Here is a 13291-nt window from a genome sequence, read left to right as displayed (position 1 = left end):
TGTGCTACCTCTTGTATTCCTAGTCCCAAACCCCGTTCTAAATCCCGTTCCAAGAAAATTCGAGACGAGCAAATGATACTGTACGAAATAATAGATGGTATCATGAATATTGATGTTTCCTGAAGGAAACGTAGTGACAAGGAGGGAATGTGGAAAAGTAAATTTTGCCATGTTCTGTGTCCCTACGCGTCCTCCATCATATGTTATCTGTGCATGATTAATATGCATATGTTATTCCCCATGTTCGATTAAAGACGCAATTATAGTTGTGTCCACCTTTAGTATGTCAGTTTCCAGTTCTCGTGAATACTACGAATATCAGGCCTATGTAAAGCTACGTTGCCACGTTTCTCAGTGTGCACGTTATTCCATTGTAAAATTTCCGTTTCTAGGCCTCAAAAGGGCCTGGACACCAGATTCAGCTCCTGTCCCCTGAAGCCTCGCTGAGGAGCGATACAGCCCCCGCCTGTATCCTCGACCCTTCACTTACTTCCTGCCTCGCAGTGCCCGGTTCAGCCTGGCTCTGCCTCTGAGTCTGCCAAGAGTATGTTATGATTCGAGTTATCAGTACAGCCCTCCTTCTCTGCATTCCTAAAGCTACTGAATCGCATCAATAGTTTCCGTCATTTTCTAGCCTCTACGTCTCCATGTAAGAGAAATACTGCATTTAATGATCATTTAATATTCTTCATCACGCACTACATGTAGAATAATGCATGCTCCAGTCTTAGAGTCTGTTCGCCTTTACCCCGATAACATTTGGATTCTATCAACATGTTCTCTAAACATCAGATACTAGATACTGCTTAGGTACATGTCGCCCTGACTCTCCAGACTTCAGTCTCTGCTCCTAGCACAGAGTTCATAGCCCCCAGCTTCTCCTAGTAACACGTCATTGCCAGTTTGCGCGCACCATCAGGTTAGAGGTCCCGGCTCCTTAGGTAACCCCCTCCATGGTTTCCACCCCATTCATGACATATTCTGTTACGTTTGCATCACATGTCTATGTATACGCCCTGTTACACCTCTTTTCACCCTTATCTTTCGCGACTGCTACGCGTCACGCCTATTGCTCCACCCACTGCTACGCCTATTGCGATGTAATGCTATGTGTTTGCGTTATGTATATATGCTCATGTACTGTTATTAAAAAGTTATCCTTCCTAGCCTTCTTGTCCAGATCCTGGCAGCGCTGCCAGGGCTTGCCATCCTATTCCTGTGCAGGTTGTCCTGTCCCTGTCTTTATGCTGTATTAAACCTGCAAAACTCCTACTACCTCGAATCTTGACTCTTATTTATTGAGCTATCTGTTATTCATTTATGCATTCAAAAAGAGAGGTATTATTTATTTATTTACCACAGTTGTCTGAGCCTCACCCGCCCTCCCTCCCGTTGTCCGTGATGACTACAGTTTGCAATGCAATAGGTCTCACGTAAATGCGAGTCCTATTGCATTGCAAATTCTTGTTTGTCTCTAGGTGCACTCTGGGACCACACATTCTTTGCTCTGCATTCCGAGGCTTTCCACAGTACATCTGTAATCGGAAGGGATGGTTCCTTTGAAGAGGCCCTAGGCTAGGCCGCCAACACCCTGCTGGCCTTGTTGGAGTTTTCTTGGCGTGGAGGGAAATAGGAGCTGTGTGGGCAGGGACGGGTGCTCTCTCAGGCCCCAGGACCACGATATACCAGCTTTTCAGATCTGAGGAAGAAAAAACACCGGGCAGCAGCAGCAAACCACAGAAACCAGTGGAAGCAACAGGGAGCAGCTGACACACAGGTGAGGTAACTACCCTCCTCGTCCATTATGGACGGTCCATAACTGTTCGTTTGATCTCGTTTCGTTTCTGCGCTTTTTTGTGTGCAAATAAAAATGTACCTATTTGAGGGTGTTGTGCTAGTAGTTTGTTTGTTTATAGACCTCCCTGATGTTGGCAGATCAGGAAACTGAGGCACCAAGGGAAGAATATAGGGGCATATTATCAAGGGTGGCAATAGGGAATTTTCGCCGCTTTATCGGCCGTTTTTGGCCGCTAAGCGACAATAATTCTATCACCTTATTAGCAAGCTGTCGCTAACAGCAGTTAGCGACAACTTTTAGGTGATAGCGAGCGGTTTGGGGCCCGCTTTGCATGTTAGCGATATTTATCGCTAATGACATGCAAAGTGGGAGTACCCAAACTGTTATCGCCTATTAGCAAGGCAGGCGTAGTGATGGAAATATTCGCGCTAAGCGCGAATATCTCCAAATACTAACACCTGCCCAGACCACTTCTTAGCCATGTTATCCAATGGGAGGTGGATAACATAGCTTAGAGCATTTCGTCGCTAATGCGTGAATATCGCTGTATTCTCATCGATATTCACGCATTTCGCCACTATCGCCGGAAATTTATCGCTTTGGAGATAAACGTTGCTAATAGCACGTTATCTCAGCAATAAATTCCGGCGATGCTCAGCGATAAAAAAATCGTCGCTAAGCCTATTAAGCGATAAATATCACTACTTGTTGGTAATATGCCCCATAGTTATACTACAAAATGAGGAGGAGCAGGGACTTGAGCTCGGGTTTCCTGGGTCGATCGGCAGTAATGCAATCAGAGACCGCATCTCCTGCCTTTTCCATCCATGTGCTTGCCCTTGTCTGCTAAGAGCCCTTCTTGTAGAAATTCTGATAATTTTTTCATTGCGTAAGCCTTGGTAGTGTAATCTATGAAGAACCGGTCGGATTCTCTCCATTTTAAGGGCTTGCAGTTTTGGTCACTAGGGAAATTGAGGCCAAGATAAATCCATTCACGGGATCACACAATGGGTCCAAGTAAACAAGACGGGATTTAACGACAACACTTCTAGTTGCACAATCAATGGTTTAAGAGCCAGACCAAAATCTCATTCTAAGATTGCCACTTTTGCATGTTTTTTTAAAATGTATTTGATGTAAAAGGCCAAAAGTGGTTATTTCCTGAATGCTTAATATCTCGAGTAAACCTTCATGTGTCCTATCCCATGGTAAAGTCTTCCTGTAACCCAGGTGCTGTGTGTATATGAAAAGCTCTCTGTTACTCGTGATACCCGCTGTGGTATGTGAGTCAATAAGAACACAAACCAAAAAACTATATGGAGTGCATGCTTTGTAGGGCCAAAAATTAAGGCAGGATAGCAGAGAAGGAGTGAAATGGATCACTGACATAATATCGACGTCACAAATATCGAGATACACAAATATCGAGTGAAAATTATCGAGTGACAAAATATCGACTCCCTATCTACAAACAGGTAAGTACCAAAATATCGACTTACAAAAATATAGACTGTCAAAATATCGATTTATTTAAATGTCTTAAAATTAAGTTAAAACTAATATAGTAATAAATATATGTAATATAAACTTAGAAATAATTATTTTAAAAATTTAATTTTAATAAATAATTTCAATAATAAAAAAAATGATATCACCAAAAATAATACATATATATATATATATATATATTTTTTTTTTTGCAGCTCCTCTCGCACCAATATGCGCGGCACTCACAGGCGGGTGCTGACATGCGAGGGTGCTCTCGCAAATCTATTACCGCTCTCTGCTCCCAAAGTGGAATCTCCTCCACAGGAATACAGCACTCACGGGGGCCGTTTGAATCGTTTATTGAAACAAACTCAGCAACCTCTGCAAAACAGACGCGTTTCGGTCGTAACCGTTTTCTATGTTTACCTACATAGAAAAAGGTTACGACCGAAACGCGTCTGTTTTGCAGAGGTTGCTGAGTTTGTTTCAATAAACGATTCAAACGGCCCCCGTGAGTGCTTTATTCCTGTGGAGGAGATTCCACCTTGGGAGCAGAGAGCGGTAATATATATATATATATATATATATATATATATATATATATATATATATATATATATATATATATATATATATATATATATATAAAAACATATTATTAAATAAACATATATAACATTTTTAGCGTAGCATAGACAATGGTTAAAATTTATTGTAACAACTATAGTGAGTTCAACATTAGCAAAACTATTGGATAGCGTAGAGGTAAAATTTACTATTCCCACTCCAGTGGGTGCAACAGTAAGGAAAGCGCTGGATAGCGTAGGGGTTAAAATTACTATTCCCACTCCAGGGATGTATGACGTTACAACGCATACTTTTACAACACCTACCATTACATCAAAACTTTTACAACACAAAAACTTTTACAACTCATACATTTACAACGCAAGATTTTACAACGCATATACCTTTACAACGCATACCATTACAACGTAAGTATTGGTAAGTATATAATATTTTTTTTAATATAAATTAATTTAAAATATTATAATATAATTTAATTTTATTTAATTTTATTTAATTAATGTAATTTAAATGTAATTTTACTTTATTTTTACAAAGTACCCCTGTACCCCAAAAACCCTAAACTGACCCTGAACCCTAAAAATACCCCTTTACCCAAAAACTGAAAACTGACCCTGAACCCTGAAAATACCCCTTTACCCAAAAACTGAAAACTGACCCTGAACCCTAAAAATACCCCTTTACCCCAAAAACTGAAAACTGACCCTGAACCCTAAAAATACCCCTTTTCCCAAAAACTGAAAACTGACCCTGAACCCTACAAATACCCCTTTACCCAAAAACTGAAAACTGACCCTGAACACTAAAAATACCCCTTTACCCCAGAAACTGAAAACTGACCCTGAACCCTAAAAATACCCCTTAACCCAAAAACTGAAAACTGACCCTGAACCCTAAAAATACCCCTTTACCCCAGAAACTGAAAACTGACCCTGAACCCTAAAAATACCCCTTAACCCAAAAACTGAAAACTGACCCTGAACCCTAAAAATACCCCTTTACCCAAAAACTGAAAACTGACCCTGAACCCTAAAAATATCCCTTTATCCCAGAAACTGAAAACTGACCCTGAACCCTAAAAATACCCCTTTACCCAAAAACTGAAAACTGACCATGAACTCTAAAAATACCCCTTTACCCAAAAACTGAAAACTGACCCTGAACCCTAAAAATACCCCTTTACCCAAAAACTGAAAACTGACCATGAACTCTAAAAATACCCCTTTACCCAAAAACTGAAAACTGACCCTGAACCCTAAAAATACCCCTTTACCCAAAAACTGAAAACTGACCCTGAACCCTAAAAATACCCCTTTACCCAAAAACCCAAACATATAACATTTTAAAAATAATTATATACTTAGCAATACTTACGTTGTAATGGTATGCGTTGTAAAGGTATCTGCGTTGTAAAAACATGCTTTGTAAATGTATGCGTTGTAAAAGTTTTTGCGTTGTAAAAGTTTCGTTGTAATGGTAGTGCATAGTAAAAGTTGCGTTGTAAACGTTGCATACCCACTCCAGTGGGTGCAACAGTAGGGAAAGTGTTGTATAGCGTAGGGGTTAAAATTACTATTCCAACTTCAGAGAGTGCAATAATAGGGAAAGTAAATACTTCACAAATAGATATAAATAACATAAATAGTAATACCAATTACAAATAAATAAAATATTTTACTTGTGTTTACAAAATATTAAATATTTATTTATAAATACAAAATAAAATTATTTTATTATAAAAATTGCCTACTCATACTAATTAATTACCTATTAACAATAAATTAATTTACAAATTAAAAATGTATAAATGAATTTTAATAACCAATTATATTTTAATTAATTACCTAATAAAAATTAATTAACAATTAATTCAAAATACATACCAATAATTTAAATGACATATTTAATTAATGAGAATTAAATTATTTCCCACCCTATTCCCCTATAAACCCACAACCCGCTACAGAAAATAAATGAATGAAATTAACATATTTATCAATTAATCAATTATAATTAATTACCAATTATATTTTAATTAATTACCAATTAATAATTAATTAACAATTAATTCTAAATAAATATCAATAAATAAATTAACATATTTAATTAATTATAATTAAATTACTTCCCACCCTATTCCCCTATAAACCCACAACCCGCTACAGAAAATAAATTACTAAAATTAAAATATTTATCAATTAATCAATTATAATTAATTACCAATTATATTTTAATTAATTACCAATTAATTAATTAACAAATAATTCTATATAAATATCAATAAATAAATTAACATATTTAATTAATTATAATTAAATTACTTCCCACCCTATTCCCCTATAAACCCACAACCCGCTACAGAAAACACATTACTAAAATTAAAATATTTATCAATTAATCAATTATAATTAATTACCAATTATATTTTAATTAATTACCAATTAATAATTAACAATTAATTCTAAATAAATATCAATAAATAAATTAACATATTTAATTAATTAGAATTAAATTACTTCCCACCCTATTCCCCTATAAACCCACAACCCGCTACAGACTTATATTACACAAAAAATAAAAATTATTATTAACTTACCTTAAATTCGATATTTTTGTTGGCTATATTATGTCTAGTCGATATTATGTCCATTCTATATTTTTGATTCGATATTATGTCCATTCTATTCGATATTATTTTTCTCTAGTCGATATTTTTGTTGTCTATATTATGTCTAGTCGATATTATGTCCATTATATATTTTTTACTCGATATTCGGTCCAATCGAAATAAATGACTCGATATTATGGGTGCACACCGAGTGAAATAAGGGTGAGATGCAAGTAGTAGCGTAATGAAACCATGACAGCCCCCTGCAAGGTACTGGGAGGGCCCCCACAATCATCAATTCACCAATCAAAATCGTAATGATTGTAGGAAAGTGTATCTTTTCACTTTGACATGACCTTTGCTGTGAATTTTAGGACAAAATTGTACATTTTTTTCAGGGACACTTTTGTACACTACTCCAAACAACAACAAAAACAGGAAAAGGCGGTCTCAGTGAAGATGGTATGTGGTTCTATGCATATTTTAGCCAACGCCAAGTTCGGATTTTAGGTTTCATTCTTTAAATGATTTGAATGAAACTTGAAATCCCGTGATGAACAGTGATGCTGATTAAAGCGCTAGGAGTGACTCAGAGCCAGCATGTGACAACTTGGCAGTCCGGCCATAGAATTTAATGTTTTTTTCCCTTTTAACAGTGCAACTAAAAGGTAAATTGCTGCTTTTCTTCCTCCTCTATCAAGGCCCATGGCTTTCTACTCTCAATAACATCAACAAAGCCAGCCCTAGGTGGTCTCTGCCTCGGTCTTTCCAAATTAAGCTCAATGGAAATAGAGTTAAAGCAAACAAATGATGGACGGAATGCTGACAATGCAAACATTCTCACCCAGTCAAAAGATCTGGGTTAAATCCATCGTTCTTTTGTCCGCTATGCCACCCCGGTTTGGACCCAGCCATATGCAAATCAGTCTTGACCCTGTGCCCCATGGGAACTGTCCAGGCCGAATTGCCAGGCCAGGTCCACACTGGACCAGAAACAAGCATCCTGGGACCGGATTCAGTGTATGTTACTCTTCTTCAGCCAGGCTAGCTTGTATCCAGTGGCACCGTGAGCAAGGGACCCATGTCTGGGCATACCCATCCCACATAGGGCGAAAAGTGTTACAGCAAACAAATGATGGACGGAATGCTGACAATCAAAACATTCTCACCCAGTCAAAAGATCTGGGTTAAATCCATCGTTCTTTTGCCCACTACGCCACCCCAGTTTGGACCCAGCCATATGGAAATAGAGCAGACAGCTCACTTATTTAAACAAAATGTCTGGCTCCAGTCTTACATTATGTGTCTGCCCTGAGTGCTACTGAGTGGACTTAAACAGACGTCTCCGTCCCACACATAAGGCAGATGTCAAGGCTGTGTCTATGCAGCTCTGCTGCCATTACTTAAAAAACAAATTAGTTTTATATAGCGCGATCTAGACCCGAGACATCGGGTATCGGAGCTCTTTACACAGCACCAGTTTCGTTACAGTAGAACACATTCCTTTTTGTTTGGCACGGGGAGATTAAGTGATTTGCTCAGAATCACAGGATGTTCAGCGTCGTTGCCGAGACTCGAACCAGGTTCCCAGATTCTAGGTCAAACGCTCTAGCCGTAAGGGTACATCCTGGTTTTGTTTGTGTACTCCTTTCTGTGTTCTTGAATGCTAATATAACAAAATATATTCAAAGTACAGTGAACCAAAGGAAATCTACTTACAGTATAAATGTAGCAACACGTAAATCAGTATGCTTCATTTATTATTCTATAATTGGCATCATTATAAAAATTAATACAATCCTTGGTGCAATAAAAAATATGTATAATAACACATCATTACAAACAATCAATAAAATCAAACAAGAAAATTACTCAGTATTATGTGGCATTTTTTAGTGATTCTTTCAATAATTGTAAACATTAAATCTGATACATTTCATATAATTATCATCACACTGCTTTATATATAAAGAAACAATTCCATGGAGATGGATTGCCTCAATAGAAAATTTCCAAAAATGACCAGGATGGCCCGTGGTTTGTCTCCTTCCTTCACCGGTAAGCGCTGTTTGAAAAGGGTACGGTGTGCCCTTTGTATCTCAGATGCCCAGTTCCAGTTCGATAATTCGGGGAAAGCAGAAGAAAACAGGCTGATGATATAACTCCTGACGTCAGATCCCTCCACTCCTTCCTGCACCCAGAGAACTCTTAGGTTGTTCCTTCTCTGTCTGTTCTCTGATTCCTCCAGCTTCAATTTTATGTCTTTTATCTGGGCATCATGAGCCCCCACCATTGTAACTGCCCTTGCCGTTTCACTCTCAGCCCCCATTACCCTATCCTCCAGCTGTATAACTCTTTCCCCCATATTAGAAAACGTTTTGGATACTACTCCCTGCATTTTCCGCATCCCTGCCCGGGTTTTCCTGCTGTCATGGCGCGCCTCCTCTCTGTGGGCCAATATGGCCTGATGAATTGTCTCCAGTGTGGAGGGTCCTTCGGGTTTTGTGGCAGCTGAGAATTTGTCGCCGGTTCCTGACAATGGGGTGTTAGCTGAGTAATCCCAAGCGAGATCTTTTCTCTGCTTATTCTCTTTGCCTAAGCAACCTGGAACTTTTTTTGTTGTTGAAGGTAGATCCTCATCGTTCTCTTCCAGATCCAGATCCGATTCCAAGCTGCTAGCCCCCTGTGATGTACCTAATGCATCCTCTGACCACTCTGCTTCCTCAATCAGCGAGAAGAAGCAATCGCTTTGTTCTTTCTCCTCTTCCCCACCGTCCTTCACCGCCATAGTTTCAACTTCATGCCCCATTTGACTTACAGTCTCTTGATGTATTGTAGGGGGCCTGACAAGCTCCTTTGATGCATTACTAAAGAATGGCTCTCCTTTTCCCATCAGAGAGTTACCATTTAGATTAGGGGACAAAGTACCTGTGGATGACTGTTTGATTTACATAGATTGACCCTGCAATAACTCCTGTTGGTGAGCCATCTTTTTTCCAATATTCAGAGAGTCGCCCGGGCATGCAGCCTTGTCCTGCGTTACAATGTCTGAGTGAAGCGTTGTTTCAGGGCTCCCACTGACATCAGCCCGGTCCCCCACTGCTGCCCCCACCGCTTCACCAGGATTCCCCTCAAGCCGATTCCCCGGGACAGTACTCACTGTGATTGATGCATCTTTGTTCCGATGTAACAGCTCCACCACTGAGGGTCCTGCTGGTTTCAGCCTGCTGTTGCCTGCAGTTGTACCGCCATTCCCTCTCCTCGATTCTATTGGGCGTTTTTTGGGGGGTTGTCCCGGGGAATTGTCGGGGGCTATCATGACGTTCTCGTTAGAGGTTGGAATTGCCTCGCTCCGCACTTTTCTCGCGGCGGCCGCCGCTGCTGCTTTCGTTGGGACGTTCACCGCGATCTTTGGAGCCATCGTGGGGGCGCTGGTGAGCTGAAGCAGTAGGCGCTGCAGGTACACTGAAACGCAGCACCGAACTAGGAGAGACGTTCCGAGACAGTATGAGCATGTGCTGCCTGCCGCCGAACAGCATCTATCTGGGGCTCAAAATTAGCCCGTCAATAGAGACTATAGTCAAAGAGAATTATGATCCATTGAACGTCTCAGTTACATCGGAGTTAAAACGGATAGATGCTATCCATCTTTCACTAATAGGCAGAACTAACTTTCCAAAGATGACTATGATGCCGAGATTTCTGTATCTCTTTCGGTCAATCCCGCTAATGCTGGGGGAGAACGTGCTTAAATCCATCGAGAGAACATTCACCAACTTCCTGTGGCAGTGTGACGCTCACAGAAATATCTAGCGCTTCCACAGGAAAGAGGTGGATTAGGTGCCCCCAACATTAGGTGCTATATCCTAGCTTCCCTGTTTAGCCAAATGGCGATACCTCTGGGCAATACCTCAATATAAATTCACAGGCTCCCTGGTAGCATTCCCTCACCCACTATTTATGAATTACTGATGGGAAAGGAGGCTGTAGGTTCACTGCTACGCAATACTGATCGGCGATACTGCAACAAAAAAAGATACAAGGTATTGGACTGCATGATGGGTCTGGAAAGAAGTTATGAAGACTTTAGGTATTTTGAAATTTAACTACTACACACCCTTATGGAATTCCAAACTTTTCCCATACCTAAGCTGTGATGGAGGGGGGTCTGAATGGGATTCGCAGAATTGGGGATGTATGGGATGGCTCCGCCATAATGGGTTTTGTCGAACTTCAACGGAAATATAGATTGGAATCAAAACACAGCTTTAAGATCTATGAGGCCCTCTCCGAGACATGGCAAGATGATATGGAAAAGGTGGAGGCCTCGTGGGCAGTTAAACTCGGGGACCCGGACGTGGATTTGGACAGAGCGCTGCAGATGGCAAGCAGCTTATTCCGATCCACAAACCTAAGGGCACAACATTACAAAACACTATTTAAGCTGTACTACACCCAGCCAAGCTTTTTGGGTGGGGGAAAAGAGATGATGACAGGTGCCCTAGGTGTTTGGGGGGGCCGGCTAATCTAGTCCATATGTTTTATGATTGCAGCGCTCTGAAACAGCTTATTTCGGAAATGGAAACATTTTGGGGGGGGGCTGCTAGGGATAAAAGTTACCCTATCCCCGGTCCTGTTGGTATTTGGACTAGATTCTAAGTTAAGATTGAAAAAAGAGGCAGAAGCATTTGTATTTATCGGTGTCGCAGTCCTAAAAATATTGTTGGCTGCACGTTGAAGGATTCTATGGCACCCTCATTCCAGATGTGGTTATCCAGACTACTTGGCATTCATAATATCGAAGCCGCCTTACACTCCCGAAGGGGAAGGAAGATGAGGGAACTGGGGCAGAATATCTGGGCCCCTCTTGAAAGCTGGAGGGATGCTAGAAAGTCCTAGATATAGTTCTTTAATGTATTTTCTGCCTTTTTTTTACTGTGATAATTACTGATTTGCCTTAAAATATGATGTTTTTTTATCTCTACAAGATATAATAATAATAATAATTGGTCCTAACTGTTTTAATAGATTTAAACTGATGTATAGGAAACTGTATTATATTGGAAAGATATGTTTGTATACACATGATTTCAATTTTAATAAAAAAAATAATAATAATTTTAAAAAAAGAAGACGCGGAGCCGGACCGGCGGCCAAGATGGTCGCCCGGGCTCCCGGCTCCGCCGGCTCTCCTCTCCCGCCGCCTGATCCCATCGCCCGCCCCGCACAGCTCCAGTGCCCCCGTGTGTCGGATGGTGCGCTAAGCAGATGCGCCCGACTCCGAGTAATTTCCGTGCCCTGGAAGCGAAGCTACGGACCTCCGTGATTTTGGCCTGCTCGAGCCTTGCAGCCGGGACCCCGCGTGATCTCACAGCCGCCTGGAAGTGCAATAACTACGCCTGCGCGGACCCAGAAGGTACCGGTGAACGCTATGCTGGTCGGCCCGCCCCCAAGAACTTGGCGTCAGTGCTGCCTGTGGAGCGTGAGGGCACGACATATGCTGTCCTTTGGAGCTGGTTTGGTGTGTCCCCCCCCCCCGATGGAGTTGGACATTTACCGACTACTTTTTGCTACTCTGATGGGACTTTGCTTGGCCTGCGACGCGCTGCTTACACTCCGCATCACAGTTCCTCAGAGCTGGATGCGGAGCTGTACCGCTGTTGCACCATCCTGACTGTGGGGGGGGGGGGCCCGTCGATGCTCCCGCACCACGAAGTGGGGGCGATGCCTCTATTGTGCGCTAACGTTTTGGAACTGTTGACGCCGTCCCCCTTTCTCCGATCCTAGGGCGGGCGGCCCTGACACTGGTTGATGCGGCGTTCTATTGGGGATCCCTCCTGTGAGTGTGTGGCGCGGTGGTGTGTCCGCATATGGCGTTGGTGACGCGCACAATAGATCGAGGGGAGAGGGATCTTATGCCTCCCGTGCGTTGGAAGGGCGGACCTGGATCTGGATTGCTACAGGGATGAGCCCGTTATCACCGGACTGGGGAAGACAACCTGCCGCTGGTCTCCTTGTTGCGGGACATTGTTTATGTGGCCCCGGCTCGGCCTTATTGTCCAGGCACTATGGTGAGACCTTGTTTTGACTCTATTGGAGGCGAAAGGGGAGGTTCGTATCTCCCGGTGAAGAGTCTTACTGTGGGTGCCGGACGCTACAAAATGGCCGTCCTTGTTATGCTACGCACTGTTCTCCGGATCGCAGACGGATAAAATGGCGGCGGATACACTTTGATAACGCAATTACCTGGAACATTGCAAGGCTTCCTGTTCTTTTCCGATCTGGTCTGCCCATTCGATACGATTTTTACTTGCCTTCTCCCGCTTCCTGATATTTGTGGCATACTTATGCTCAGGGCTACGTGATTCATGTGCATCAATGACGTTCTGTTCCTTGTCTCATCGTGGGGGGTTTTCCATCTTGCTCGGGTAGTTTGAGGGGCTGGGCCGCAATCCTGATTCTGAACTTGTTGCTTCTTGATGCTTATTGTCCACTCTGGTAATATTATGATGACGAGGGGCGGCGGGGGGGGGGGGGGGGGCGGGGGCCTGTATTGGGGTCCCTCCCTGTTTTCAATTTTCCCTATCGTGGGGCTTTGCTTCATTTTCTCCCTTTTTTCCTTGTTTTTTCTTTATCTTGTGTGGAATATTGTCTCTTTCTTTTCTCTTTATCTCTCTTCTCTATATTTCGGGTTTAGACATGGGGCGACAGGCACGCTGCTAGGGGGGTAGGACGTAGCCGTATGCAGAGGTGCAGGGTGGGGGGATAGGGGTGGGGTATTTTTGTTTTTCCTTTCTGTTCTATGGCCT

At 41.9% G+C, this 13291-nt stretch overlaps 1 long non-coding RNA gene across 1 annotated transcript in view; it reads left to right on the top strand.

Moving 5' to 3' along the window:
* Nucleotides 1-6878: 6878 nt before the first annotated feature.
* Nucleotides 6879-13291, top strand: part of LOC144826283 (uncharacterized) — a 62966-nt gene continuing 56553 nt past the window's right edge. The window contains exon 1 of the long non-coding RNA XR_013609757.1: nucleotides 6879-6944. This is a non-coding gene — a long non-coding RNA (uncharacterized LOC144826283). The remainder of the gene's footprint in view (nucleotides 6945-13291) is intronic.

This window comes from Lissotriton helveticus, chromosome 3_2 (genome assembly GCF_964261635.1).
Source record: "Lissotriton helveticus chromosome 3_2, aLisHel1.1, whole genome shotgun sequence".
NCBI classification, from domain to species: Eukaryota; Metazoa; Chordata; class Amphibia; order Caudata; family Salamandridae; genus Lissotriton; species Lissotriton helveticus.
The sequence above is the reverse complement of the archived record's forward strand: the minus strand, read 5'-3'. Positions and strand labels throughout refer to the sequence as shown.